We start from the raw sequence: 26040 nt of genomic DNA, 5'->3' as shown, positions 1-26040 counted from the left end.
CTCAATCAAAACTCAGAACTATTAAACAAAAATCTGGATTTTAAATAATATGTTGAGGTAATTTATATGCACTTTAATGATTGATAAGTGTTGTAATTCTATTCTTAAAAGGGGAAAAGTTTATATGAGTGTATTCATTTGTCAAAAAGGTACAGTTCAGATTGTACCTTGCAATGAATATATATGTTATCCAAAAAGCCTAAAAAATAATGAAATTGGGGGGGAATGGCTGGAAGTATAGATGAAACAAAAATGACACGAGACTAGTAGCTGTTAAAGCTGGGTGACCGGTCTGTTATACTTTGTTTGTATTTTGTATGTTTTTGATGTTCTGTAATAAAACACTTGTAAAATTACAAAGTTAATCTACACTTGGCTCTTAAGATCTTCATTACCTTTGGGAAGGAGAAAGTGTCAGGGGTATAAACAAGTCTGATTCTTAGATACCCAAGTGTATTTATTTTGTAATAATTCATCAAGCATTCCATAAATGTTTTGTGCCTATATTGCTGTATGCATGTTATACATCAATAAAAATGTAAATAGTACATATTTGCATAATAGTCCTAAATTAATATTTTAGAATAATAGCAATGTTTTGTTTTGTTTTAAAGTGGGGCATGTTCACTCAGGACATCATCAGATGTATATTAATGTTCCAAGTTATTTATTTATGTTTTAACTTTTGGGTGAGCCCTCTAGGTCTTTTAATTTTTACCTCAATATCGTTAAGTAGCATGGTTTTAACTTTTTGGAATGCAGCTTTGTTTTCAGCAAGGTTCTCCCGCAAGAATGATGCTCACCCAGGCCAGGGCACACAGCACAGTGACCTGCGCACACGATGCACTGAGCACACATGGAACCGGGTGAATCAGGAACGGAGCGAGCGGCAGAGCCTGGATCGGCAAAGTATAGTTAGTAGAAAAAGCTGGCAAGATTGAAAGGCCACAATTCAGCAGCAAATGTTTTTACAGTCATTTGAGAAATCCTTTCTAGCAAAAGCTGCTGGTTAATCCATGGTTTTGTGACTTGCCTACACACTGTAATCATCTGGAGAACTTTAAACCATATTGTTTTTCAGATCTAACTCCAGGGGTTCTGATTTAGTTGATCAGTTACAACTTGGGTTTAAGGAATTTTTAAAGTTTTTCTCCCCGCAGGTGATTCGTATGCGCCAGGGATAAGAAACACTGGATAGGAGTGAGGGATGCTTTAACTGTGAGGATTTCCATGTACACTTCAGGATTTGCCCATCACAACTCTGGAGGTTGAGGTCTTAGAAAACATTCTTGCCCTGTTAAAAATGAAAGGATGGCTTCAAGACATACTTAGCTGTTTGGCTACATTGTAGAAAAAGAAAATGCCTTCTCCAGGGATCAGCTTTTGGAGATAGGGTTTTGCTCTGTCAGACAGGCCGGAGTGCAGTCGTGTGATCATGGCTTACTGCAGCCTTGACCTCTCAGGCTCAAGTGATCCTCCAGCTTCAGCTTTCTGAGTAGTTGGGATTGAAGACATGCACTACTAGGCCTGATTACATTTTTAATTTTTTTTTTTTTTTTTTTAAAGATGGGGTCTCCCTCTGTTGCCAGGGCTGGTCTCAAACTCCTGGCCTCAAGAGCTCCTCCCACCTCAGTCTCTCTAATAGCTCAAACTACAGGCACAGGCAAGCATGCCCAGAGTCTTATTAAAATGTAGCTACTAGAAAATTTAAAATTCACATGTGCCTCACACATTATTTCTTAGAGAATTGCCTCCCTTTTGAAATCTCAGGCTGCCTCCTCTAAAGCCTGCATGCCAGGAAAGTTAAAAATCTGAAATTTAAAAATGATTGTCATTTTATTGCTTCCATGTATGAATAACATATATGTGTTATTCTTTAAAAAATAACCTTACATACAAATGTAAATGCACACCTTTTACAGGCAGGGCCAGTTTTCAGTGCACGGAGGAAACTCTGCCAGAAAAGAAACCAGGAAAAACCTATAATTCTTGCTTTATTCAATCAGTGTCAAACCACATATGTCACTCATGGCCTGAGGGGGCGGGGTGGGAAATTGAACTATATCCAGTCATAGCTGCTGGAGTGGAAACTATCCAATCAGGTGCACAGCTGGAGAAGACGGAGAAGCTTTTTGGATCTAGGGGGGCTTTGTCTGTCGCCCCAGCCAGAGCTCAGGGCACTAGAGCCACCTCAACCTAATTGTCTGTTTTTTAATTATTTTAACACTCCAAAAGGGAACTAGTTTTCTCATGCATTTTCCAAATGTGTGGCAAGCAGAGCCTCAAATCTACCACCCTGTTGCCCCAGCCTAACTCTGGCTTGCAGTCAGATTTTAAATTTCCAGTTCTTTCCTGACATTCACCAACACTAACTAACCTTGTATCATTCACAACATTATCGACTTTTATTTATTGTACGTTTGAGACACAGTATTTTAAGTCTTCATTATTTCAAAAAGTAGTGGATGGCACTTTTTAAAAAAAGATTTTTCATTTGTAAACATTTTACAGGAGATGAAAGCAGAGAATAATCCCCTGACACTCCACTGCAGAAAAAAAGAAAAAAAAGGCAGAAAGCCTTTGTGCCCCTTCCTTTAATCTTCCATTGGCACAGACATCTCATCAAAATGTCTTTGGCTTGAGGTTTCACTTTGGAAACTTCACAGGACAATACAACCTCAGCCATTGTATGTGATTTTCTTGAGTTTCAAAACTGTCTGAGGATTCCCCAAGATGCCAGCAGTGGCCATGGCTCCTGAAGTGTCCAGTAAATAGCATCACTTATGTCATCTCCTCTCAGGGAACAGCCCAAGGTTTGGGAATGCAGTCTTTTTGTGCAGTGATTGGATGCACTGTGCCTGGAAGAAATCTCCAAGTGTATCGTTCCTCTAAAAACAAACCCCTTTTGGGATTTTCTTACCCCAATGCTTAGCTTCCATTCCTTAGAGACACATTGTAGGCCAGGCAATTGGATGCTGGTATTGAGGAAAAAATGTTTTCAGATTGGTGAAGGCAGAGAAAATATTTCAAAGGACAAAGAAACACAACCCGGTGAGGCAGTGAGAAAACCTGCAAAGCAAAATGCACCTCAGGGATACAGTGGAGCCCAGCATAGTGGATCCTGGTAGGATGGTCATGACCCACTTTACTGAACCAGATGGGAGTGGGGAAAATGTCCCAAGTAATAGAATGGCTTGACACTTGGGTCAGATATGTCTGTGTTTCAGTCAGCATTGTCACCTCCTAATTTTGTCACCTTGAAAAGATTTTTATACTTATTTTAACTTCAGTTCTTAACTAACTAAATTAAATTTTATCAGTAGAGCTTGAAAGATATGAAAATATTTATAAAGCACATTAAGTTGGTGAATTTTGAAAAAAATTAAGTAGTAATATATTTCATTTGTTAAAAATTATTACTTACCCCTATTTCTTTAGCAGAATGAGTGTAGCATGTTTCCCGGGCCTGTTTTTCATTTGTTTGAGAAGTGATTTCAAGAAGAACCTCACAGCTTACTGTTGGAAATGTTACCAGGTGTAAAGATAGGGATAGTCTCTCTTCCACTATGGTGGTAGGAAATAAATACATATCCACAAGCACGTGAGGTAGATTAATTGTCAAATTACATAAATTTATCACAACATCAGTTGTTCATTTTTTTCAAAATAGAGAATTTCTGAAAGTGAATATCTCTGTTCCACATGCTGCTATCTGGATGTTTGAGAGTAATGTTGTTTTAGGAGCTGGGACTTGGCACCTCCTGGAAGAGTTCACATAAGATTAATTGTTACTAAATGATTTGTTATGAAAATAATTAAATTACATGCTTATTTTTTGAAAGGGGTAGATACTTTGGCTTTTCTCATTGAGGTATAAGATGTAAACCCCTTATAATTTTCTCCCTTCCTCCTTTTCTTTCTTTCTTTCTTTCTTTCTTTCTTTCTTTCTTTCTTTCTTTCTTTCTTTCTTTCTTTCTTTCTTTCTTTCTTCTTCTTTCTTCTTTCTTTTCTTTTCTTTTCTCCTTCCTTCCTTCCTTCTTTTCTTCTTTCTCCCCTTCCCTTCCCTTCCCCTCTCCATCCCCTTTCCTCCCCCTCCCTCTTTCCTTCCCTTCTTTTCTTTCTTTCTCTCTTTCTTTCTCTCTTTCGAGTTTCACTCTTGTTGCCCAGGCTACAGTGCAATGGCATGATCTCTGCTCACTGAAACCTCCACCTCCCAGGTTCAAGCAATTCTCCTGCCTCAGCCTCCCGAGTAGCTGGGATTATGGGAATGTGCCACCATGCCCAGCTAATTTTGTATTTTGAGTAGAGACGGGGTTTCTTCATGTTGGTCAGGCTGGTCTCCAACTCCTGTCTTCAGGTGATCTGCCCACCTCGGCCTCCCAAAGTGCTGGGATTACAGGCATGAGTCACCATGACTGGCCATAATTTTTCTTTTAAACCTTAAATTTGAATAATTTTTGCTGGATTCTTCAAACATGAAGTATTTTTTAAAATGAAAACTAAGTGAATGACTCTAACTGGGAAGTGGAAGTTTTAGACCATTGACTAAAAGCTAAGGCCAATCTTGACCGTGCAAAAGGAGGCCACTGAAGGCCCAGTTGATTCTTTCTGGGGGTCTGACCTGCAGGTGTCCAAGCCTGATCACACCAATCATGGAAGGAACCTTTGTTACTGCCAGAAGATACAGAGCCTTGGAAAGTTGGAAGTTCACAGGCAGATGTAGTTGAGGTTGAGATAGAAAAAATGTTGGGAGACTCTTTCTAGAATGGAATTGTCATTGTCCTGTGACTGTTTCCAGAATTTGTCAAATAAAACTAATTTCGATTTACTTAAGAAGTATTGCAACAAAGAAAAAGTGCAAACGATAAGATCTTCTCAAAAGTTAGGTGGAAAAGGGCTTTATTTCATAGGGAGGGGAAAACAAGTGTACCAAGAAGGTTGGAAGGGAAGTACAGGACAGAGGGTAGCAAAATCAGATCCCAGATAAGATAATGTTTCACCTTGAAGTCAGCCTGTTCTTAGAGGGGTATGTATAAATATGGGTAGTAGGTTCGCTCAGGCTGTGAGTGAGTCAAAGTTCAGGGACTGGTGGGAAGAAGAGAAACAAGCAAAGTTTTGTTAACAAGTACTTTGTTTTGACCACTGAAGACTAAATTACTGACCTGGTTTTTCATTTTAAAAATGAAAAATTTCAATCTATATCCAACTTTGCGATAGGTGGAAAAAAAGGGGGCATCCTCAAAGTCATAATGGGAAGCATATTTCTCTTCACTAAGAATGGGGGAATTTCTTTAAATACAGCTATTTCCAGGATTACATTCCCCCACCACTGTTCCTTGCCCTAGACGTCTCTTCCATTTGTCTGTTTCTGAATGGTATTTTTATAATAAATTGGTAAATATAATTAGAGTTATTTATTGAGTTTTTTTTTTTTTTTGAGTAGTTCTATCAAATTATTTAACTTGAAAAGGGGTTTATGGGAGTCTCAGATTTATAGGCAGTAGCTCAGAAGTAAAGATGGGATTCCGGGACATGTGACTCACCTCTGCAGTGAGAGCGGTGATGTGGGACTGAGTCCTGATTTTGTGGGGTCCATGCAAACTCTAAGTTGTGTGAGAATTAAATTTTTGGGCAACACGTAGGTGTTGGAGAATCAGTTGGTTTCCAGGAAACTTTACACATTTAGAGTCAAAAATATTGTAAGAAGAAAGACATTGTTGGGGCCTGGGCTAGAGAGAGACTGCAGGTTCCTTGGGAAAGGTAGGCTCTGCTCTGCACACAGGCTGCTACACCATGCATTGCCCTGTGGTTCCAGCTGTCCTCCCAGGGTGAGAAGGACTGAGGACTCTGAGGGAAGAAGTCCTGAGAACAGATGCCTTCTACCCTCCTGCCAACCTGCGGCCACCACGCGGTTTTCACCCACTGAACATACCCACTGCATGTTGATGTGGTCAAGTCCCTCCCAGGACAAGGTTTCAGCATCAAGATTGTTGCCCACGCTACCTTTCCTCATAGACTTTCCCACCAAAAACCCACACACGTGCCTATAAGACTCCCGGCATATGCTCTACCTCAGACACCGAATGTGCAGTAGCAACCTGTTTTTTTCACCATCACAGGCTTCTGTGCCCCCTGATCATAATCTCGTCTTCCTGTGTGGACATAGAAATAAGTCAGAGCAAAGTCTCAGGTGGGTCAGCATCTGTAGCATGAACCAGTCCTTCCATCAACCCTGTACTGTCTCCCACTTGTGAGTTCTTAATAGCACCTTCCCCTCTTTCACCTTTTAGTTCCCCACAAACCCTTTTTTTTATGTGCACACAGTGTTCCCAAGGCCGCTTCTCAGTTGTCTGAATCCAGCACCTACTAAAATTCAGATGTCCGGTAGTTCAAGACCATGGGCCTAGACCTAGGCCCATGTATTTTGCAGAAGCAAATACAAATTAGAAATGAGAGTCTCTATTCTCCCATTTGAAAATAAGAGAAGAGATTTTTTCTTTTCCCTTTTCTTAAACAATGTAATTTAGAAAACTTTCATTATTAATTAATTTTTTGAGATAGAATCTTACTCTTTTACTTAGCCTGAAGTGCAATGGCATAACCATAGCTCACGGTAACCTTAACCTCTGGGGTTTTAGCAGTCCTCCTGCCTCAACCTCCCAATTACCTAGGACTATAGGCATGTACCACCATGCCTGGCTAACTTTATTTATATATATATACACACATTATGAGACAAAGTCTTACTCTGTGGGCCAGGTTGGAGTGTAGTGGCATGATCTCAGCTCACTGTAACCTCCATCTCCCAGGTTCGAGAAATTCTCCTGCCTCAGCCTTTTGAGTAGCTGGGATTACAGTTACACACCACCATGCCTGGCTAATTGTTTTTTATTACTATTTTTAGTAGAGACAGGGTTTCACCATTTTGGCCAGGCTGGTCTCAAACTCCTGACATCATTATCCACCTCCCTCAGATTCCCAAAGTGCTGGGATTACAGGCATGAGCCACCTTGCCCAACCAGCTTTATTTTATTTTTTTTTTGTAGTGATAGAATCTCACCATGTTGCCTGTACTGGGCTTCAACATTTGGCTTCAAGAGACCCTCCTGCCTTGGACTCCCCAAATGCTGGGATTACAGGCAGGAGCCGCTGTGCCTGGCCTGGAAAACTTTTATAGGTACCTTTTTTCTCTGCTTCTTTGATTTCTTTGAAATCATTTTAATAGCTAAATAAGCCTTTTGTCATTATTTGTGACACAAAATTGCCTTTATCAAAGACCTGGAAACTATTGCTTTTTGTTTTTTAATTTGGCAAAGATTTATTTATTTTTTATTCTCAGTTTTTAAAAGTAGGCACAGCTAAGCACAGTGGCTCATGCTTTTAATCCCAGTGCTTTGGGAGGTTGAGATGAGAGAATCGCTTGGGCCCAGGAATTTCAGACCAGCCTGGGCAGCAAAATGAGACTCATACTTTACAAAAAATTAAAAGCAACTAGGCAGGCATGAGATGAGAGAATCATTTGAGCCCCAGAGTTTGAGGCTGCAATGAGCTGTGATCACACCACTCTACCACTGTACTCCAGCTTGGGTGACAGAGGGAGCCCCTGTCTCTAAATAAATAAAAATATACATATATATATGTTTTTCCATACATCAAAGTAAGTAAACAGATAAATAAAATAGATAAAATAGACATGGGTTTGCTTACATTGAAGGTAATTATAAGATAACAGAAAAGTGAGCACCAAGGATGGGGTTCACCCTAGCAAAGGATTCTAGACTATTAGACATTCACAGAATATTCCCTGCCGCATGACGGACATGAAAGTAGGATGTCATCATCTCAGACTGTACCAGTGTCAGAAGGCTAAACACTGTGGGGAAGAATCTGCCTTATGGAATATTATGAAAAGGTGAGAGCCCAGCTCCTGTCCTGATGGGCTACAGGGAAGGGTTCCTGAGATAACACATTGCAGAAACATGCATAGAGTAGTTTAACCTTTCTTTGTGTGTGTAACCCTTTCTCCATTTTCATGTGAAATCCTCTCTAGTAATAGCGTTAGATTTTAAGTTTTGAGGGTCTGGTAGGACTGGAGCTGCATGCTGCAGGGGATACCTGGGGCAGGAAACTAATACAAACTGCAGCCACATATATAAATATGAACTAATGTAAAGTGAAAACAACACAAAAGTCTTTACTGTTATTCGCACAAGCATGTGAACAGAGACACCACTGAGACTAATGAAGGCCAGATTCCATTGGAACAAGACTATGAGTTACTCATGGGAAGGCCGTAGGACAAAGCCCAGAGAGTTTTCATATTTGAGTCTGGGTCCTGGGTCTGTCCTGGTCTTCTTGGGTTTCTGTCTATAGAGACCACTATGTGACTGCTCTCACCACAGCTCAGTGCTGACTGTGGTTGCTGGTGGAGTGCACCTGCTCTTTTTCCAAAAACAGGGAGGAGTTGGCCTCATCAAACAGCTCCTTATTAATCTGAATGCAGCTCTGTAAAAAGTGTCTAGAAGCCACGCAAAGAAAAAGCAGTGGTCTGCCTTGTTTTCATCATATGTGACACCTCCATTAGAAATTCTGCTTTTCTCTGCACTCCAGCCTGGGTGACAGAGTGAGACTCCATCTCAAATAAATAAATAAATAAAAATAAAGTAAAGAAAGAAAAGAAATTTTGCTTTTCAGATTAGGCACATGAGGAGAATCTGTATAAATCTCCAGCAAGGAAGGAAACCAGAGGACAAGTTAAAGTCTTGAAATTCACATCTGAGTACACAGACTTAGTCTCCCACTCTCTTCTTTTAATTCTGCCAGCTATGACCTGGGTATAAATATGACAGATACACGAGAGTTCCAGCACCTGACAATCTGCTTCAGTCCAAGAAGAGTGCCCTCCCTCTTGTTCCCCCTACTACTCATGGTACTAAGATGTGGCATGAGACTGCCCAGATGAGTTGACAAGAGAGGCCTGGCCTGGAGGGGCCTGGCCTGGGCTGCCCTGTGTTATCTGTAGGTGCACCCGGCCAATAGCTGGGGCATCAGGGATGAGGGCTGAGTTGATACCTGTGTTATCAGATAAGGCTTTTACATTAAGCCTTTGTAAGGCTAAACTCAGAAATGTCAAGGCACAATGAAAGAACATCTTACTCTCTTGAGCACCTGTCACCAATGAAGGTGGATACAGAGCTGTCTCAAGAATGTGGGTTCCTGGTTTCTTAACTGCTGTTGATTTCTGTCACCAAAGAAGTGTGTTAAACTCTTCAAGGTTCCATCCACTGGGACCCTTCTTTCTATAAGACCTACCCAAAGGCCCCACTATGCTACTGATTACTAGTCTCCTCTCCTATGTCAATTCTTTATTTGTACACAATTATGAAAACACAACTTCCCCTTAATTCCCTGGAAAGACCTGAATGCAGCCTGGGTTCCAGGATAGAAGAGATAGCTAAACCATAACCCATTTTTCTTACCATCTCTGGGACCCAAGAAAAGCCATTGTGTATTTGAGGCTTCCCAAGCCTCATAGCAGCCACAGTGGGGATGATGCTAACATCTGCTTCCTAGGGAATGTATCAGGTGTATATAAGATAAAACAAAAAAACCATGGTGTGGTGTCACCTGTAGAAAGTCACTTCTCCACTGGGCCTCATTTTCATTCTGCTCCAGTAAGAAGTTGAAATTAAATGTAGATACTGTCCTCTGACATTCATATAGTTTAGCTGTGTGTCCTCACCCAGACCTCATTTTGTATTATAACCCCCAGGTGTTAAGGGAGAAACTTGACGGGAGATGATTGGATTATGGGGATGGGTTTTCCTCATGCTGTTCTTGTGATAGTAAGTTCTCACGATATCTGACAGTTTCATAAGCATCTGGTATATCCCCTACTCTCACTCACTTTACTTGTCAACCACCATAATTGAAAGGTTTCTGAGGTGCCCCCTCATTATGCGGAACTGTGAGTCAATTAAATCTCTTTTCTTTATAAATTACCCAGTCTCAGGTACTTTATCATTGCAGTATGAGAATGGACTAAAACGGGAGTTCACCTTTCTAGTGCTTTCTCTTTACATTTAGAATCATATCCATACGCCTTATCTCGCCTATGTCAGGGGAAGTCTTCACAAAGTCTCTCAGCACTAGGTGGTTAGTGACTCTGTTTGTTATTGAACAAAAATTGCCTACTGCCTGATGCCAGTAGTATGGCACTTGGGTTTTGAGGAAAATATCATCTCGTGGGTTGGCCAACAAGGAGATAGGAATCCAGCTCAAATTTGTGTTCTTATACTGATTTTAAGGCAGTGATTACAAAAGGCATAAGAGGTGGGTTCTGTAGGGGATTGCTGGAAGGAAAGTAGGAATATAAAAAGTCATAAGACATGCACAGTCACCTCTTCTTGCTTCCTCACAAGTCACATTCAAATTCAGGGAGAGTTAGTATGAGACACACAATGGAAATTTGGGCTCTAACATCAGCAAACTCATTCTTCAGGGACTTCAGTTGGCCATATTGTTTCCAACCAATTTCAGCCAATTTTTAAAAATCTTATAAGCAGAGAAAATTTTAGTGTTTCAACAAGCCATTTCTTATCTTTCATTCTGAAAATCCATTTAAAGTCATTTTTTAACAGTGTAGGGACACAAATTCAGCTTCTGTCCAATGAAATACAGAAAAGGGTATCACTTTTGTATTAGTTCAGGATGCTATACCAAAGAACAATGGATAGGCAGCTTATAGACAACAGGACTTAATTTCTCACACTTCTAGAGGTTTGAAATTTGAGATCAGGATGTCAGAATGGTTGAGCTCTTATGATGACTCTTCTGAATTTCAGACTGCACACTTCAGAATTTATCCTCATTTTGCAGAAAGAGGATGAGAGCCCTCTGCAGTTTCTTGTGTAAAGCCAGTAATCTGCATTATGAAGGCACCACCCTCAGGAGTTAATTACATCGTACCTTCTTATAGCATTACACTGGAGGTTACAATTTTAACACAAATGCAGGAGAAAATTTATTGTAACTCTCAAGTTTTTGTTTGTTTGTTTGTTTGTTGAGACAGAGTTTCACTCTTGTTTCCCAGGTTGGAGTGCAGTGGCACGATCTCAGCTCACTGCAACCTCCACCTTCCAGGTTCAAGTGATTTTCCTGCCTCAGCCTCCCAAGTAGCTGGGATTACAGGAATGCACCACCACACCTGGATCATTTTGTATTTTCAGTAGAGATGGGGTTCACCATGTTGGCCAGGTTGGTTTTGAACCCCTGGCCTCAGGCTGTCCACCCGTCACGGCATCCCAAAGTGCTGGAATTACAGGCATGAGCCACCACGCCCGGCCAAGATTTTTTTTAAAGCTGTAATTTTTCTCATTGTTGGGAAAAGCTGAGTGTTTGGAGAAGCTGAGGCAGGGCGTGCATGTCTGACATAATGTAAAAGTCTTGGAACATGTCTGGGGTCCAGGATCTAAAACTCCTTGTGGCCTTTGTAACACCAAGCTTTGTGCTAAAGGGTAGAGGGCTACCTTGATGCACTATAATCTAAGCCCAGGGCATAAAATTCCTCATGACTTGGATAGAATCCAGGGCTCATGGCTCTGGACTGTGTCTAGAGTTGCTGGCTCCTTCCTCCTTGCTCTCCCAGGATCGATTGTATCTTGAGTTAAAAGAACCTGCTCTCCATTATCTCAAGTAGCAGAGCAAATGCTAAACCGTCACAGCTGTAAATCATGTGCTTAATGCAACGCGCCCATTTGACTTCCACATTCTCACCACCTGTTTCTTTGTTGGGCTACCAATAAATAGCATGGGCTCCCAAAGCTCAAGACCTTGGCAGCTTCCATAATCGTGATGACCCTCTGGTCCCTCTTTACCTCTCACACTGTCTTTTTCTCAATCCTTTGACTCCACCAGACTTCGTTGCCCCCATGACCTGGTGTTGGGTCTGATCACCACAACATTCCTGACGCCCAACGTGGGGTGACAAAGACCCCAGTGAAGGAACGCTAGAGTGTGTGAAAGCGGAGGGCCCATCACCAAAGGACACCCAAGGACGTCTAAAAGAAGCTAGGTGGGAAAGCTGAGAGCTTGGAAGAACCAGGGTAACGGGACAAAGTGAAAGCAGACATCCTGCTTATTTAAATTTCTTAAGGCACTTATTACAAAGAGGGGGAGTGAAAGTTAGTACTCAAAATTTGTTATCACTCACTCTTTAGTACAGTAAAGCAGTTTTGCCCATGGTTCCCAGAACAAGGGACTATGGTGTTGGATGAATGGGAGGGAATTAGCAGAGATTTTAAAAAGCGTATAAAGATGGAGCAAAAATTCCAGTCTAAGTTCGGTCAATGTAGCCGCTAATAAAAGCAGTTCTGGAGCCATTTCAAACAGATGATGAGGTAGACTCAGATGAGGAGAGGAGGACGAGTGTAAAAAACTAACTTCAGATTCTAAATGTGAGGAACAGAAGCCAGAGGAAATTAAAGAAAGGGAAACTGAAAGAAGTATGTTTTACTAGTCCATTGGCTCTACCTGGTGAACTAAGTGAATGGCCACCTCTTCTTTCTCGCCTTACTGAGTGAGAATATGAATTAGCTACAAAACTTACCACTCCTGTAGTTGCAACATTAAAACTTGGAGCAATTGGTAGTATTTGGACCTAGTGGAATTTGAGACTTGTTTAATGAGAGACACCTTAACAAACTGACGTATACTTGGCACACACAGTGCCCTTAAAAACACACAATTGTCCCCTGCCACAGCAGGCAGTGTTACTCTAGACCTCTGCAGCACAATTCCCATCTCCTTACTTCCTGGGCAGTCACCAAAAAATGTCCCTACGAGAGTTAGGGGACCCTTGCCCTCAGGAACAGTCAGTCTATTACTTGAAAGATCTAGAGATGTCACTCTGCCTATAGGAATCATTGGTTCTAATTATACCAGAGAAATTCAATTATTAGTTCCTCAACTCCGTGGTCTGCTTCCCTAGGAGAAAGAATTGCTCAGTTGTTGACATAAAGCTGGGAAGCATCACAGTGAAAAGAACAGGAGGCTTTGGTAGTACTAATCCAACAGGAAAGGCAGTATATTGGGATAAGTGTCTGCCAAAAGACCTATTTGTACAGTAGACCTGCTGTTGGATGCTTACAGATTGACACACAGGCCTGATTGGCAGTAGTCCCCAGAAAAATCATGGGCTGCTTTACATAGGGCAAGTAAAGTCATCTTGAAGCTTCAGTTTCATGGTTAACTTGCCTCTGCTAGAGAAAAACAGATATAATGAGCACACAGGCCTGACATGGGCTGAATGTGTTCATTGTGGTGTTTGTGGCTTTTAGGATGGGAATGTTCAACCTCTACTACTACATTGGTGCAAAACAAAATGAAGACTTCACAACAGAGTTGTAAGACACTGTTCTGGGAAGAACAATTCTTTCTCCTAGGGAAGCAGACCACGGAATTGAGAAACTAATAATTGATTTTTTCTGTTATAATCAGAACCAATCATTCCCATATGCAGAGTGACACCTCTAGATCTTTCAAGTAATAGACCAACTGTTCCTGAGGGCAAGGGTCCCCTAACTCTCATGGGGACCTTTTTTGGTGACTCCTCAAGAAGTAAGGAGATGGGAGTTGTGTTGCAGAGGTCTACAGCAGCACTGCCTGATGTGGCAGGGGACAACTCTTGCGTGTTTTTAAGGGCACTGGGTGTGCCAGGTATGCCTCGGTTTGTTGAGGTGTCTCTCAAGAGCTAAGGAAGAGTTAGAGCGAAGGAGGTAGAGTTAGAGCAAAGGAGAGAGAGAGAGAAATGGAGATAGGTAGGAAAAGACAGGGACAGATAGGGATATATGAAGAAAAGCAATATAAGATCAGTGCCCTAACGAGGTACAAAAGTAGAGACTAGCAAAGACTAGCAGAGATTTGCAGGGACAGACAAGAACATTCTGAATTATGGAAATTAGCTATGGCTCAAAGGGCAAATATAAAAGGAATAGTGTGGAGGGAGGCAAGGATAAAAAATACTCTTTATTTTCTCTCCAACAGGAACTTTTGGTCCTTTAAACTTAAAGGGCGGATGTATTGGTCTGCGGTCTTTGTTGATACACAAGCATTCCATTCTCTAACTCATCTTAATGCCACAGACCTTTAGAAAAAGATATGGTCACATACAAAGAGCTGGGAAAAGGGAAAGATAATTATATGGGGAAGAGGATTTGCTTGTGTCTCTCCAGGTCCACCGGTGCCTGTGTGGGTACCCACCAAACATCTGAAGATCTATCATGAGCCACAGCGTCTAGTGGACCTAGCTCTGCAGTGCGAATTGAAGGTTTTAAAAGCCTCGATTTGCTTTCCCTGTGCCTTCGGTTAGAAGGGGCTTCTTTCTCATTATCAGTGGCCTCCTGGCTACAGCCACAAGATTTTTCTTCTGTTTCATTAGATTTACTAACGTGGGGGTGATGGTATGCTTGTGTTTTTGCAGGGGATGAACTGTGTGGGTGCAACCCCCATAACATGGGGACAGATCGAGAAAACAGCACAGGAAGCTGAAAAACTGCTGGAGTGCCAGGGTTTTACCTACAGATGCTTAACAGACCAACGCTTTCTGACTGAGCTCCTCTCTACCCTGAATACAAGAAACCCTAATAGTTAGGAATATCATCGCCCCTATTCCACATGAAGTTAGAGAAGATGGACCTTCATCCTTCTGTAACACCTAGGATTAAGGGTCTTATAAAAGGGAAAGGGGAGGTATGTGGGAAGCATTCAAACCAGAGCGACTCCAGTTTGAATAAGCACTAAGAAAAATGAAGCTGGATCACCAACTGGCAATTAAGGGCTGCACAGCCTGCAATCGCCTTGCTCAATTAAAGGGGCCACCTTTTATGCAAGTAATAATGATACCTTCTCTTTTACAAAAAAGAGATGGGGGGGGCATGTTGGGAAAAGTTGAGTGTTGGGAGAAGCTGAGGCAGGGCTTGCATGTGTGACATAATGTAAAAGGGTCTGGGTCTAAAACCCCGTGTGGCCTTAGTAACGCCAAGCTCTGTGCTAAAGGGTGGAAGCCTACCCTGATGCACCATAATCTAAGCCTAGGGCATAAAATTCCTTGTGGCTTAGATAGAATCCAGGGCTTGTGGCTCTGGAATGTGTTTAGAGTTGCTGACTCCTTCCTCCTTGCTCTCCCAGGATCCATTGTATCTTGAGTTTAAAGAACCTGCTCTCCGTTATCTCAAGTAGCAGAGCAAATGCTAAACCATCACAGCTGTAAATCGTGTGCTTAATGCAATGCGCCCATTTGACCTCCACATTCTCACCACCTGTTTCTTTGCTGGACTACCAATAAATAGCATGGGTTCCCAGAGCTCGGGGCCTTCACAGCCTCCACGATTGCAGTGGCCCCCTTGTGCCACTTTACTTCTCAAACTTTTTCTCAATCTTTTGACTCCACCAGACTTCATCACCCTCACAACTTTGTGTTGGGTCTGATCACCCCAACATCTCCTACTGGGTTTTTCCTGCTTGCTCCCTCAATCTTTTTGTGTGAACCTTTTTGTCTAATTCTGTCTCTCTATTGTATTCCTCAAATGAGGAAGCAAGCTCCAATGCTATGAGATGCTCCATTTAGAGACCCACGTAACAAAGAGCTGAGGGAGTGCTTAGACCAGTAGAGAGAAGGAAAGTCAGGCTCTCTGTCCATGCTAACACCTGCCAATTTTCACATGAGTGAACTTAAAGGCAGATGCTTTCCCAGTCTAGCTTCAGTTGAGACCACAGCCTCAATCTCATGAAAGACCTGAAAGCAGAGGTACCCAACTAAACTGTGTCCAGATTCTGGTCCACACAAACTGTGAGATAGTATACGTTGTTGAAAAGTGCTCAGTTTTAGGGCAATGTTGTCAGAAAGGAACAGATATCTAGACTCATCTCCCAGGCCCCAGGATTTGCCATCCCTCTGCTTATCTCTTCCTCAGGCTGTCTGCAGCCAAACTAGTCCCTTTCTAACCTCTGCCAAGCTCACATCTGTGAGTCTCTTCTCCAAGGTTGACTTCTCCCTGACACATTCTTGTGCAGGGATGCCTCCCTGTTGTCATTCTCATCATGGATTAAAAGTCTCCTCAGTGAGGCCCTGGGTCCCCCATGCAATAATTTTTCAGCTCTTCTTCTCAACGTTCTACTTTATATTATAGTCCTTGCTCTTTTCTTTCACATATACATGCTTTAGTGCCTTTGTCCAGCTGTCCTCAGACTGTTTGCTTCTGGGTGGGGTGGTGTAGACATATTGTAATAAATTTCTGTATCACGTGTTGGGCCCACCAGAGTAGCTGGCAAAGGGTGAGTGCAAGGGAAAAAAAGAGTGGCTAAGTGATTATATGGGGTATCTCTAATATCCCTTCCTCTTTTGACCACTTGATAATGTGCAGATCATTGATAACATGAGGTGTGTGACTCTTACTGGCTCCAGCAAAGCTCAGTGGGCACCAGAAACACAGCAGGCTGTAACCACCTCCAGGTCATCACTAACACTACAGCCCCATGCAGGAGCATCATGGAACAAATCGGGTACCTTTATTTTTGTGTCCTCAAGACACTGGTTCTCCAAGGTTCTAGGGAACAAGGTAGCAGGATCTGAAGGCTCCAAATACAATGAGTGACCTTGGCATCCCCCATTGCCTTCTCTTTGCCTCTACCTTTTGGCATGTGATATTTATGAGGAATCCTCCCCTTATCCAGTGAAATTTTCTACCACTTTCAAATGAGGACCTTAAGAACCCAACAGGAGCTGGGATTTTCCCTGGACTTCAGACTCTGAGTCCAATGCCCTTGCACATTTAGCTTTATTCCATCTTCATCTACCCAAGATGCCTCTGGAGTGGCCATGCCACCCTCTGATTTGAAAGACCTGCAGAGAGTGGACACATTTTTTCACAGTCTCAGAGCAAAGTGTCTTGGTTCACTAACGAAGAACCAAGGCTGGTGGACACGTATGAGTATGTGAAATCATTGAGGTCACCCACTTCAAGTACCCCTATTTGTGAGGAAGAAAACAGGCTTTTTTGTAGCCATTATATTAGGCTGAGGTGGAGCATAGCTCGCTTTACATCCAGGTGCCCACATAGGTGGATGGCGGAACCGCAGTCCTGTCATCTTGAAACTGACATGGAGAGGGCCCCATGTGAAGCAAAACCCTGTATCTGCTCATTCTCTGTTCCCCTAAATGTGTAGCTACGGACTGTAATTTCCAAAGCAAACCTGATAGGTGAGATAGAGCCAAGGCATAGGAAGCTGGACTCCTCCCTAATGCTCTGGACCGTGCCCAACTCCTGAGATCTGGACCAGTCTCTGCCTCTTTTGGTGCCTCAGTTTCCCAATTGTAATGAGAAATTAAATGTAAAACGGCATAAGCATATTCTCTGTGAGAATTTGGTGTCATAGTCCTCAATACTGGATGATATATTGGGGTGGGGTGGGTTTGGTTCCCCATTGGTGCTCAGGCCTCCTGATATGCCCAGGACAAGTAGGCATAGAACTCTGGACAGCCAGGTCTTCTTCCTGAGCCAGCTGATTACAATACAATGGACCAAGGGCTCTGATCTTAAAGCTGGTTTCACAGGATACCCCACCTTCTGCCACCACCTGCTCTGTGCTTCCCATATCCTGGGGGGCTGATGACAACCCCTATTAAAGTGAGGGGGCACAAGAAACTGGACTTGTGGGCCTGGATAAAAGAAAAACACTTTTCCATTTCAAACTGTAGAATCTGTTGTCAAATATTTAATTTTGATTATATCTGAGCTTGATAATATGTTCATGTGCTAACAGCTGTTTAAATTTATATTTTCTGTGAAGTGTGGTATAATGTGTTTTGCCATATTTTAACTCAACTTCTAAAAGCTCTCTTTAGATTGGAGATGTGAGCATCTCTGTAATACAAATTGCACATATTTGTTGCCAGTTTGTTCTTTTTATTTTTATTAAAATGTTTTAGTCTAGTTTGATGATTTTTGGGGTTTTGTTTAGTGGCTATGTATTACTACAATGTAACTTCCCTCCCAATTGACTTACAGGTTTGTACATTCTCAATAAAATATTTTGGCAAAAACTGTGTAAAAACTGTGTAGTCAATTTTACAGTTTACATAAACATAAAACAATCAAGACTACCTTGATAAAACACAAAGGTTGAGGGCTTAAAATGTAAAATATGACACACCTAAAGTAATGTGTAGAGGGAAATTTATAGCACTAAATGCCCACAAGAGAAAGCTGGAAAGATCTAAAATCGACACCCTAACATCACAATTAAAAGAACGAGAGAAGCAAGAGCAAATTAAATAGCTAGCAGAAGACAAGAATTAACTAAGATCAGAGCAGAACTGAAGGAGATAGAGACATAAAAAAATCCATCAAAAAAATCAATGAATCCAGGAGCTGGTTTTTTGAAAAGATGAACAAAATAAATAGACTGCTGGCCGGACTAATAAAGGAGAAAAGAGAGAAAAATCAAATAGATGCAATAAAAAAATGATAAAGGGGATATCATCATTTATCCCACAGAAATAAAAACTACCATTAGAGAATACTATAAATACCTCTACGCAAATTAACTAGAAAATCTAGAAGAAATGGATAAATTTCTGGACACATACACCCTCCCAAGTCCAAACCAGGAAGAAGTCGAATCTCTGAATAGGCCAATAACAAGTTCTAAAATTGAGGCAGTAATTAATAGCCTACCAACCAAAAGAAGTCCAGGACCAGACGGATTCACAGCCGAATTCTACCAAAAGTACAAAGAGGAGCTGGTACCATTCCTTGTGAAACTACTTCAAACAATAGAAAAAGAGGGAATCCTCCCTAACTCATTTTATGAGGCCAGCATCATCCTGAAACTAAAACCTGGCAAAGACACAACAAAAAAGGAAAATTTCAGGCCCATATCCCTGATGAACATCGATGCAAAAATCCTCAATAAAATACTGGCAAACTGAATCCAGCAGCATATCAAAAAGCTTATCCATCAAGATCAAGTGGGCTTAATCTCTGGGATGCAAGGCTGGTTCAACTTATGCAAATCAATAACATAATCCATCACATAAACAGAACCAATGACAAAAACCACATTATTATCTCAATAGACACAGAAAAGACCTTCAATAAAATTCAACACTTCTTCATGGGTAAAAACTCTCAATGAATTATGTATTGATGGAACCTATCTCAACATAATAAGAGCTATTTATGACAAAGCCACAGCCAATATCATATTGAATGAGCAAACACTGGAAGCATTTCCTTTGAAAACCGGCACAAGACAAGAATGCCCTCTGTCACTGTAGCAGGACGAGCCACAGACAAAACTCCTTAGACACCGGATTAAAGAAGGAAGAGGTTTTTTATTCAGCTGAGAGCGTTGGCAGACTCGCGTCTTAAGAGTTGAGCTCCCCGAGAAAGAAATATTTGGCCTTTTTAAAGGCTTACAACTTTAAGGGGTCCATGTGAAAGGGTCGTGATAAATCGAGCAAGCGTGGGAAACGTGGCTGGGGGCTACATGCATCAGCTAACAGAACAAAAAGTTTTACAGGGCTTTTTTCATACAGTGTCTGGAATTTACAGATAACACAAGTAGTTTATGTCAGGGGTTGATGTTTTTCTTATTACTTTGTTTAACTCCTAGGACTGGGTGGTGGCGCCAAGGTTTTCTGGCTATTTATTTTACTTTTGTTTCTTCTCTCTTTTCTCCTGTCTTTGAACTAGGCAAGGTGGGGGGAGGAGGGCAGCAGGAGTAGTAGAGGTCTCCTCCCTTATCCCTCCCTTTGGGAATTTTCACTAATTAGTGGGAGTTCTCACTTTTATTTTTACTTTCTGAGTCTCTTTGCAAGACAGAACGATAGTGTTCTATGTAATATACTTGTGCTGAAGTTTTCTGATGAACTATGGTAGCTACAAAACCTTTTATCATTGGAAGGAACAAGTGTAATACACAGGGGAGCAGCAAGCAACTTTCTATTACCAGCAATATACTTACAATGAGGGTTTTAAATTTTTATAGCTGGAAACTATTTTCTAAATGAAGACCTAGGATCAAACCTGTGTTAAACTTGTACAGGCACATGTATCAACTTTATCATGTCCTAAGCAGATTGGTTTTGTCACTGGGTCTGAAAAGCTTTTTCTTAGTGAGTAACACAGTATTTTTTAATACCAGTAGTTTTTAAGAGCCAGACACTTGAACTTGAGGCATCTGTTTGGGGAAAGAGTTAAAGTTATCTTGAGGCATTAACTCTTTTGCTTCTCAAGGTCATTGATCTCTTATGTTAGCCTTTTAATAAACATAACATGAAGAAATATCTAGGCTGCCAGCAGTGTTTTCAGTCAACTGAGCAAATAGGCTTTTTCTGTTTTTACTAAAGAAAGAGGTTCTGGTAACTTCTGGTTTATATGTTTAAAGAATGACTGTAAGACCCGGAATTGTTGCTGGGCTGGACAGGTCTGGGTTTCCTAAGTAGTACGTGTAGAGTGGGGACACCTTATATAGGTGTTTCTTCTAGCATGGTTATGGGGGGTAGTAACAACAAAACAATGTACAGCAAGGACAAAAGAGGTCCTTACCTGGGAAAAAGGTGAATACAGCAACAGAACAATAAGAAAACAGTATTACAGGAAAACTATTAGTCTTAGGATTTTTAACTATATTTACTTGCTTGACAAGTCCTTAAGCTTCGGCCGTGTGTAGACTAGTCAGCTGCCAGTTTGTGACTAGAGCAGGGCTTGTTGTCTCCTTAAGCTTCAGCCATGAGTAGACTGGTCAGTCTCTGGAGTGACCAGAACAGGGCTGTCATCCTCAGCAGCAGCTTGGTCTCTTCTCAGGATCAGTCGGGATGATCTGTGCCCTGCTGGCTGGTCCACTTCTCCTGAGCTGCTGGTGTTAGCTGACTGTGGTGGATCGAAGACACAACACCTGTAACTTTAACAGCAGTGGGAGTGGACAAGGTTACAGTATACAGCCCATCCTATATGGGTCTTACAAAAATTAGATTTTACACAGTCACTAGATTTAAAGGGGTTTCAGGCTTATAGGCATTTTCATTTATTTAATTATGAACACTTTGAATGGCTACTTTTAAAGCCTGCATTTGCTTTAAGGTTAATTTCTTTAGTTTCTGGAGGTCACCTTTAATTTAACTTATGATTTGGGGATGGCGAACAGAACAAAATCTTATAGGGCAAATACCTAGTTTGTTTGGTGGGGGTGCACCTGACTCAGAGGAGGACCATAGGCAAAAACCTGATTTTATTTTAAATGAGCAAACAAGCACTAGCATGTACCGATAGCCTCCAGCACAGGGCAGTTCTGTAAAGTCTATAAGCAAGTTTTCACAAGGTATGGCTCTTTTTACTGTTTAAGTTTCTTAGAGGAGGGGTTTTTCTCCCCACCCCCACTTTGTAACTCTATTTAGTGGCTGAGCCTTCTGTGAGAAATTGGAATCCAGATACGGCAGAATCTTGCTGTTTGTAACTTCTAATGTGACCATGGGCTCCTGGGAGCCTAATGAGAAGGTGCCTAGTCTGCCCTAGTCTTTACATTCTTCAGCTACTGTCAGTCTGATCAGAGCAGTATTTGGTTCCTTCAAGGTACGGCAGCCCTTGGCCATTTCCTTTATTGTCTTTTTGAACATTTATCCTTCTAGTGTCCTTTTTTTTTTTGGCATCTCACACATTAATCTCTCTCTAGCCTTGTCTGGCTCTTGAATCCTTGCCTAACTTGACTTCTTTCACATTTACATCCAGGTCCACATCTTCTCACATGGCTAATTTCTCTTTTTTTACACTTACTCTAAGTCTTTTTTCTTTTTGCTCTTTTCCAGTCTACTGATGCCCAAGGCTGGTCCCAGAGGTCAGGTCTGCTAGAGTAAACTGAGTCCAACAATTCTACACAGTCATGCTTGACAGGGCTCTCTGATACTGGGAGCAAGTTGGTGGGTTCAGGGTGTTACAAACTTCAGTGTTATATGGAGATTTTCACAGAGCAAACTTTGGTACTTGGTGAGTCTAGCATTAGTTAACCAATGATGTCCTTTAGTATTCGTTAAAGTCACCACAGCATGGGGGGCCTTTATGTTCAAGTTTTGCCCAAGAGTCAGCTTATCTGCTTCTTTTCTTTTTTTTTTTTTTTTTGAGACGGAGTCTCGCTCTGTCGCCCAGGCTGGAGTGCAGTGGCTGGATCTCAGCTCACTGCAAGCTCCGCCTCCCGGGTTCACGCCATTCTCCTGTCTCAGCCTCCCGAGTAGCTGGGACTACAGGCGCCTGCCACCTCGCCCAGCTAGTTTTTTGTATTTTTTAGTAGAGACGGGGTTTCACCGTGTTAGCCAGGATGGTCTCGATCTCCTGACCTCGTGATCCACCCATCTTGGCCTCCCAAAGTGCTGGGATTACAGGCTTGAGCCACCACACCCGGCCCTTATCTGCTTCTTGTACTAGCAGGGCAGTTGCTGCCAAGGCCCTCAAACATGGGGGCCATCCTTTAGAAACTCCGTCTAGTTGTTTACAGAGGTAGGCCACCGGGCTTGGCCAGGGCCCCACAGTTTAAGTTAAAACTCCAACTGCCATCTTTTTTCTCTCTGACACATACAGTGTAAAAGGCTTTGTCAGATCGGGTAGCCCCAAGGCTGGGGCTGACACAAGTTTTTCCTTTAACTCATGAAACGTTTGCTGTTGTTGGGATCCCCATTTAAAAGGTTCCTGGTCCCCCACTTTGTGACCTCATACAAAGGCTTGGCTAATATTGCAAAGTTTGGGATCCACAGTCTGCAAAATCCCACAGCTCCTAAGAATTTTCTCACCTGCCTTCTGCTCTTAGGTTCCGGTAGATTGCCAATGACCTGCTTTTTTTCTGATCCCAGGCTGCACTCCCCCTGTCGGATAGTAAATCCCAGGTAATGTACCTGCTGTCAGCAGATCTGAGCGTTTTTCTTGGACACTTTATACCCACAGTCCTCCAGGTGCCAAAGTAGGGCATCCGTTCCCTTGGTGCACCCGACTGCCGTGGGGTGTCCCAGCAGAAGATCATCAATGTACTGGAGCAACACACAGCCTAGGTCTCTGCTAGGAAACTTCTGGAGGTCTCGAGCCAATGCCTCCCCAAAGATGGTGGGGGAGTTCTTGAACCCTTGGGGAAGCCAGGTCCAAGTGTACTGAGTAGTGACACCTGACTCCGGATCTTCCCGCTGAAAGCCAAACAGCTTCTGGCTCTCAGGGGCTAATCTGATGCTAAAGAAAGTACCTTTCAGGCCCAAGCAGGTGAACCAGGTGTCCTCAGCTGGCAGCAACTCCAACAATGTATACGGGTTAGGTACTGTTGGATGTAAAGTCACTGTAGCTTGATTAACCAAGTGCAAATCCTGTACTGGCGTGTAGTCCTTGGTCCCTGGCTTGGGAACCGACAGGAGGGGAGTATTCCATGGAGACTGACAAGAAACTGTAATTCCAAAGGTTCTTAGGCGCTTGAGATAGACCTGGATATCTTCAAGAGCTTCTCTGGGGACCGAGTACTGTTTTTGCCTAACCGGCTGGGCGCCGGGCTTAACTTCTATAAGTATGGGGGCTTGGTTGACTGCCAACCCTGGAAGGTTGTCTTCCTTCCACACTTTTGGCCACCGCTTAGCCAGAGCTGGCCTTATCTCTTGGCCCAGCTCAGTTAAGAAAAGTCTCCATGGCTGGGCGTGGTGGCTCAAGCCTGTAATCCCAGCACTTTGGGAGGCCGAGACGGATGGATCATGAGGTCAGGAGATCGAGACCATCCTGGCTAACATGAGGAAACCCCGTCTCTACTGAAAAATACAAAAAACTAGTCAGGCGAGGTGGTGGGCGCCTGTAGTCCCAGCTACTCGGGAGGCTGAGGCAGGAGAATGGCATAAACCCGAGAGGCGGAGCTTGCAGTGAGCTGAGAGCTGGCCACTGCACTCCAGCCTGGGTGGCAGAGCGAGACTCCGTCTCAAAAAAAAAAAAAAAAAAGTCTTCATTCCTCCTCTCAGGGTAATGTAAGGGTCATAATGACTCCCCTTCCAGGTAAGTTTAGCAGCAAAGAGCAGTGCTCTGTAAAAGAGATAGTGGCTCTCAGCTTGCTAAGCAAGTCCCTTCCCAAGCAAGGGCAAGGGACAGTAAGGCATGTACAAAAACTGATGAATCACTTTATGTCCTCCTACAGTACAAGTCTGAGGCAAGCAGAAAGCTTGCTTTGCTGAAACCTCCGTGGCTTCAATTATGTCAATAGTCTTTTTGGATAAGGGGGCGACTGGGGTGGTTACTGTAGAATGTTCAGCACTGGCATCTACAAGAAAATCAATGTCTTTCCGTGTTTTCCTTTTAGCTGAGGGCATTTGTTGTTTCAATGTCCCATTTCTTTACAGTAAACACACTGGTTACTCTCAACTGTACCTCAGTTTTGGGTCGTAAATGAGCTGCCAAGGGAGGGGTTTCTCCCGAGGCTTCACCTCTTCTCTTGTCTACTCTGGGTGGCCTAGGGATATGTTTGTCTTGCAGAGGCACAAGCACTGTGGGCTCAAGAGTGGGGAGTCCTGGTAAGGGGAGAGCACCAGTGGGATCACTGGTGCCATCTTCTGTAATGGATCTTCTGATGTTGGGTCAAACAACTTCAGGATTTGATTTTCCTTGGTGAGTGGAGCGGGATCCTTCCTTGGGTATCTGTCCCTTTGCTACTAGCACTGCTGCTGCCTGCCCTCTTAGCCACTGTGGGGGGTCTAGCACCAGCTGTAACCAAGTGTCTATGTATGGGAACTGGTCTGAGTGTCCTGACTTACCAGTTACCTTGTGCCATACCTTAGAAACAAGGAACCTGTCCAGGCTTTCTTCTGATGGCCAACCCACTTCTAATGTTGGCCAATCTATTTCACACAAAGTTCTAAGTTTTCCTAGTGTCATAGTAACCACATAGTCTCCATTAAATCCCTTCTTGAAATTTTTCAACATAGTTCCTAGCAGAGTGGGCTTACTTTGTGTCTAACCCATGTTTCCTCGAGACAAAACACCATGCTCACACCACACACACACACCACAAAACAAAGAACGGGTAAAAAGGGCACACACACATCTTTTCAGTTTATACCAAACCAGAATCAAAACCAAAATCATAGTATCCAGAAATCAGAGCCAGGTCAAAACCAAAACCAAAGTATCAAACAATTCAAGTCAAGTCAAAAACTGAAACCAAAGTATCAAGCAATCAATTCAAGTCAAAACCAAAAACCAAAGTGCTGGTACAGGCATGCCATGGGTGATCAGGCCACACTTCCACTCAAATGGAGTGGGCATGTTCGGAAGACTAGCCTTACCAAGTTTCAGATGTCTGGACTTAAAGTGCCAGTTCCTTCCCGGTGTTCAGCCACTGTGTTGATCCTCCATGGGGGCCTGCTGTGCACTGCTCTGAGGAGGCATTCTCCTGGGCCAAATGCCTACCAGGGAGCGCTCTCAGGATCCACATCGCTCAAGCTGGCCAGAGTCCCCTGAAGGGATGCTCTACAGGGCAAGCATAAGCTGCCTAAGGGGCTGCCTCGACCATCCATTAATCACCTCGCTTCCCAGTCAGGGAATCAAGAAATGTAGCAGGACCAAGAAATGTAGCAGGACGAGCTGCAGATAAAACTCCTTAGACACCGGATTAAAGAAGGAAGAGGTTTTTTATTCGGCCGGGAGCGTCAGCAGACTCGCGTCTTAAGAGCCGAGCTCCCCGAGAAGGAAATATTTGGCCTTTTTAAAGGCTTACAACTTTAAGGGGTCCACGTGAAAGGGTCGTGATAAATCGAGCAAGCATGGGAAATGTGACTGGGGGGCTACATGCATCAGCTAATAGAACAGAAAGTTTTACAATGCTTTTTTCATACAGCGTCTGAAATTTACAGATAACACAAGTAGTTTAGGCCAGGGGTTGATGTTATTCTTATTACTTTGTTTAACTCCTAGGACTGGGTGGTGGTGCTAAGGTTTTCTGGCTATTTATCTTACTTTTGTTTCTCTCTCTCTTTTC

The sequence above is a fragment of the Chlorocebus sabaeus genome, chromosome 19 (genome assembly GCF_047675955.1).
Source record: "Chlorocebus sabaeus isolate Y175 chromosome 19, mChlSab1.0.hap1, whole genome shotgun sequence".
Classification (NCBI taxonomy): domain Eukaryota; kingdom Metazoa; phylum Chordata; class Mammalia; order Primates; family Cercopithecidae; genus Chlorocebus; species Chlorocebus sabaeus.
Note: the sequence above shows the minus strand (reverse complement) of the source record.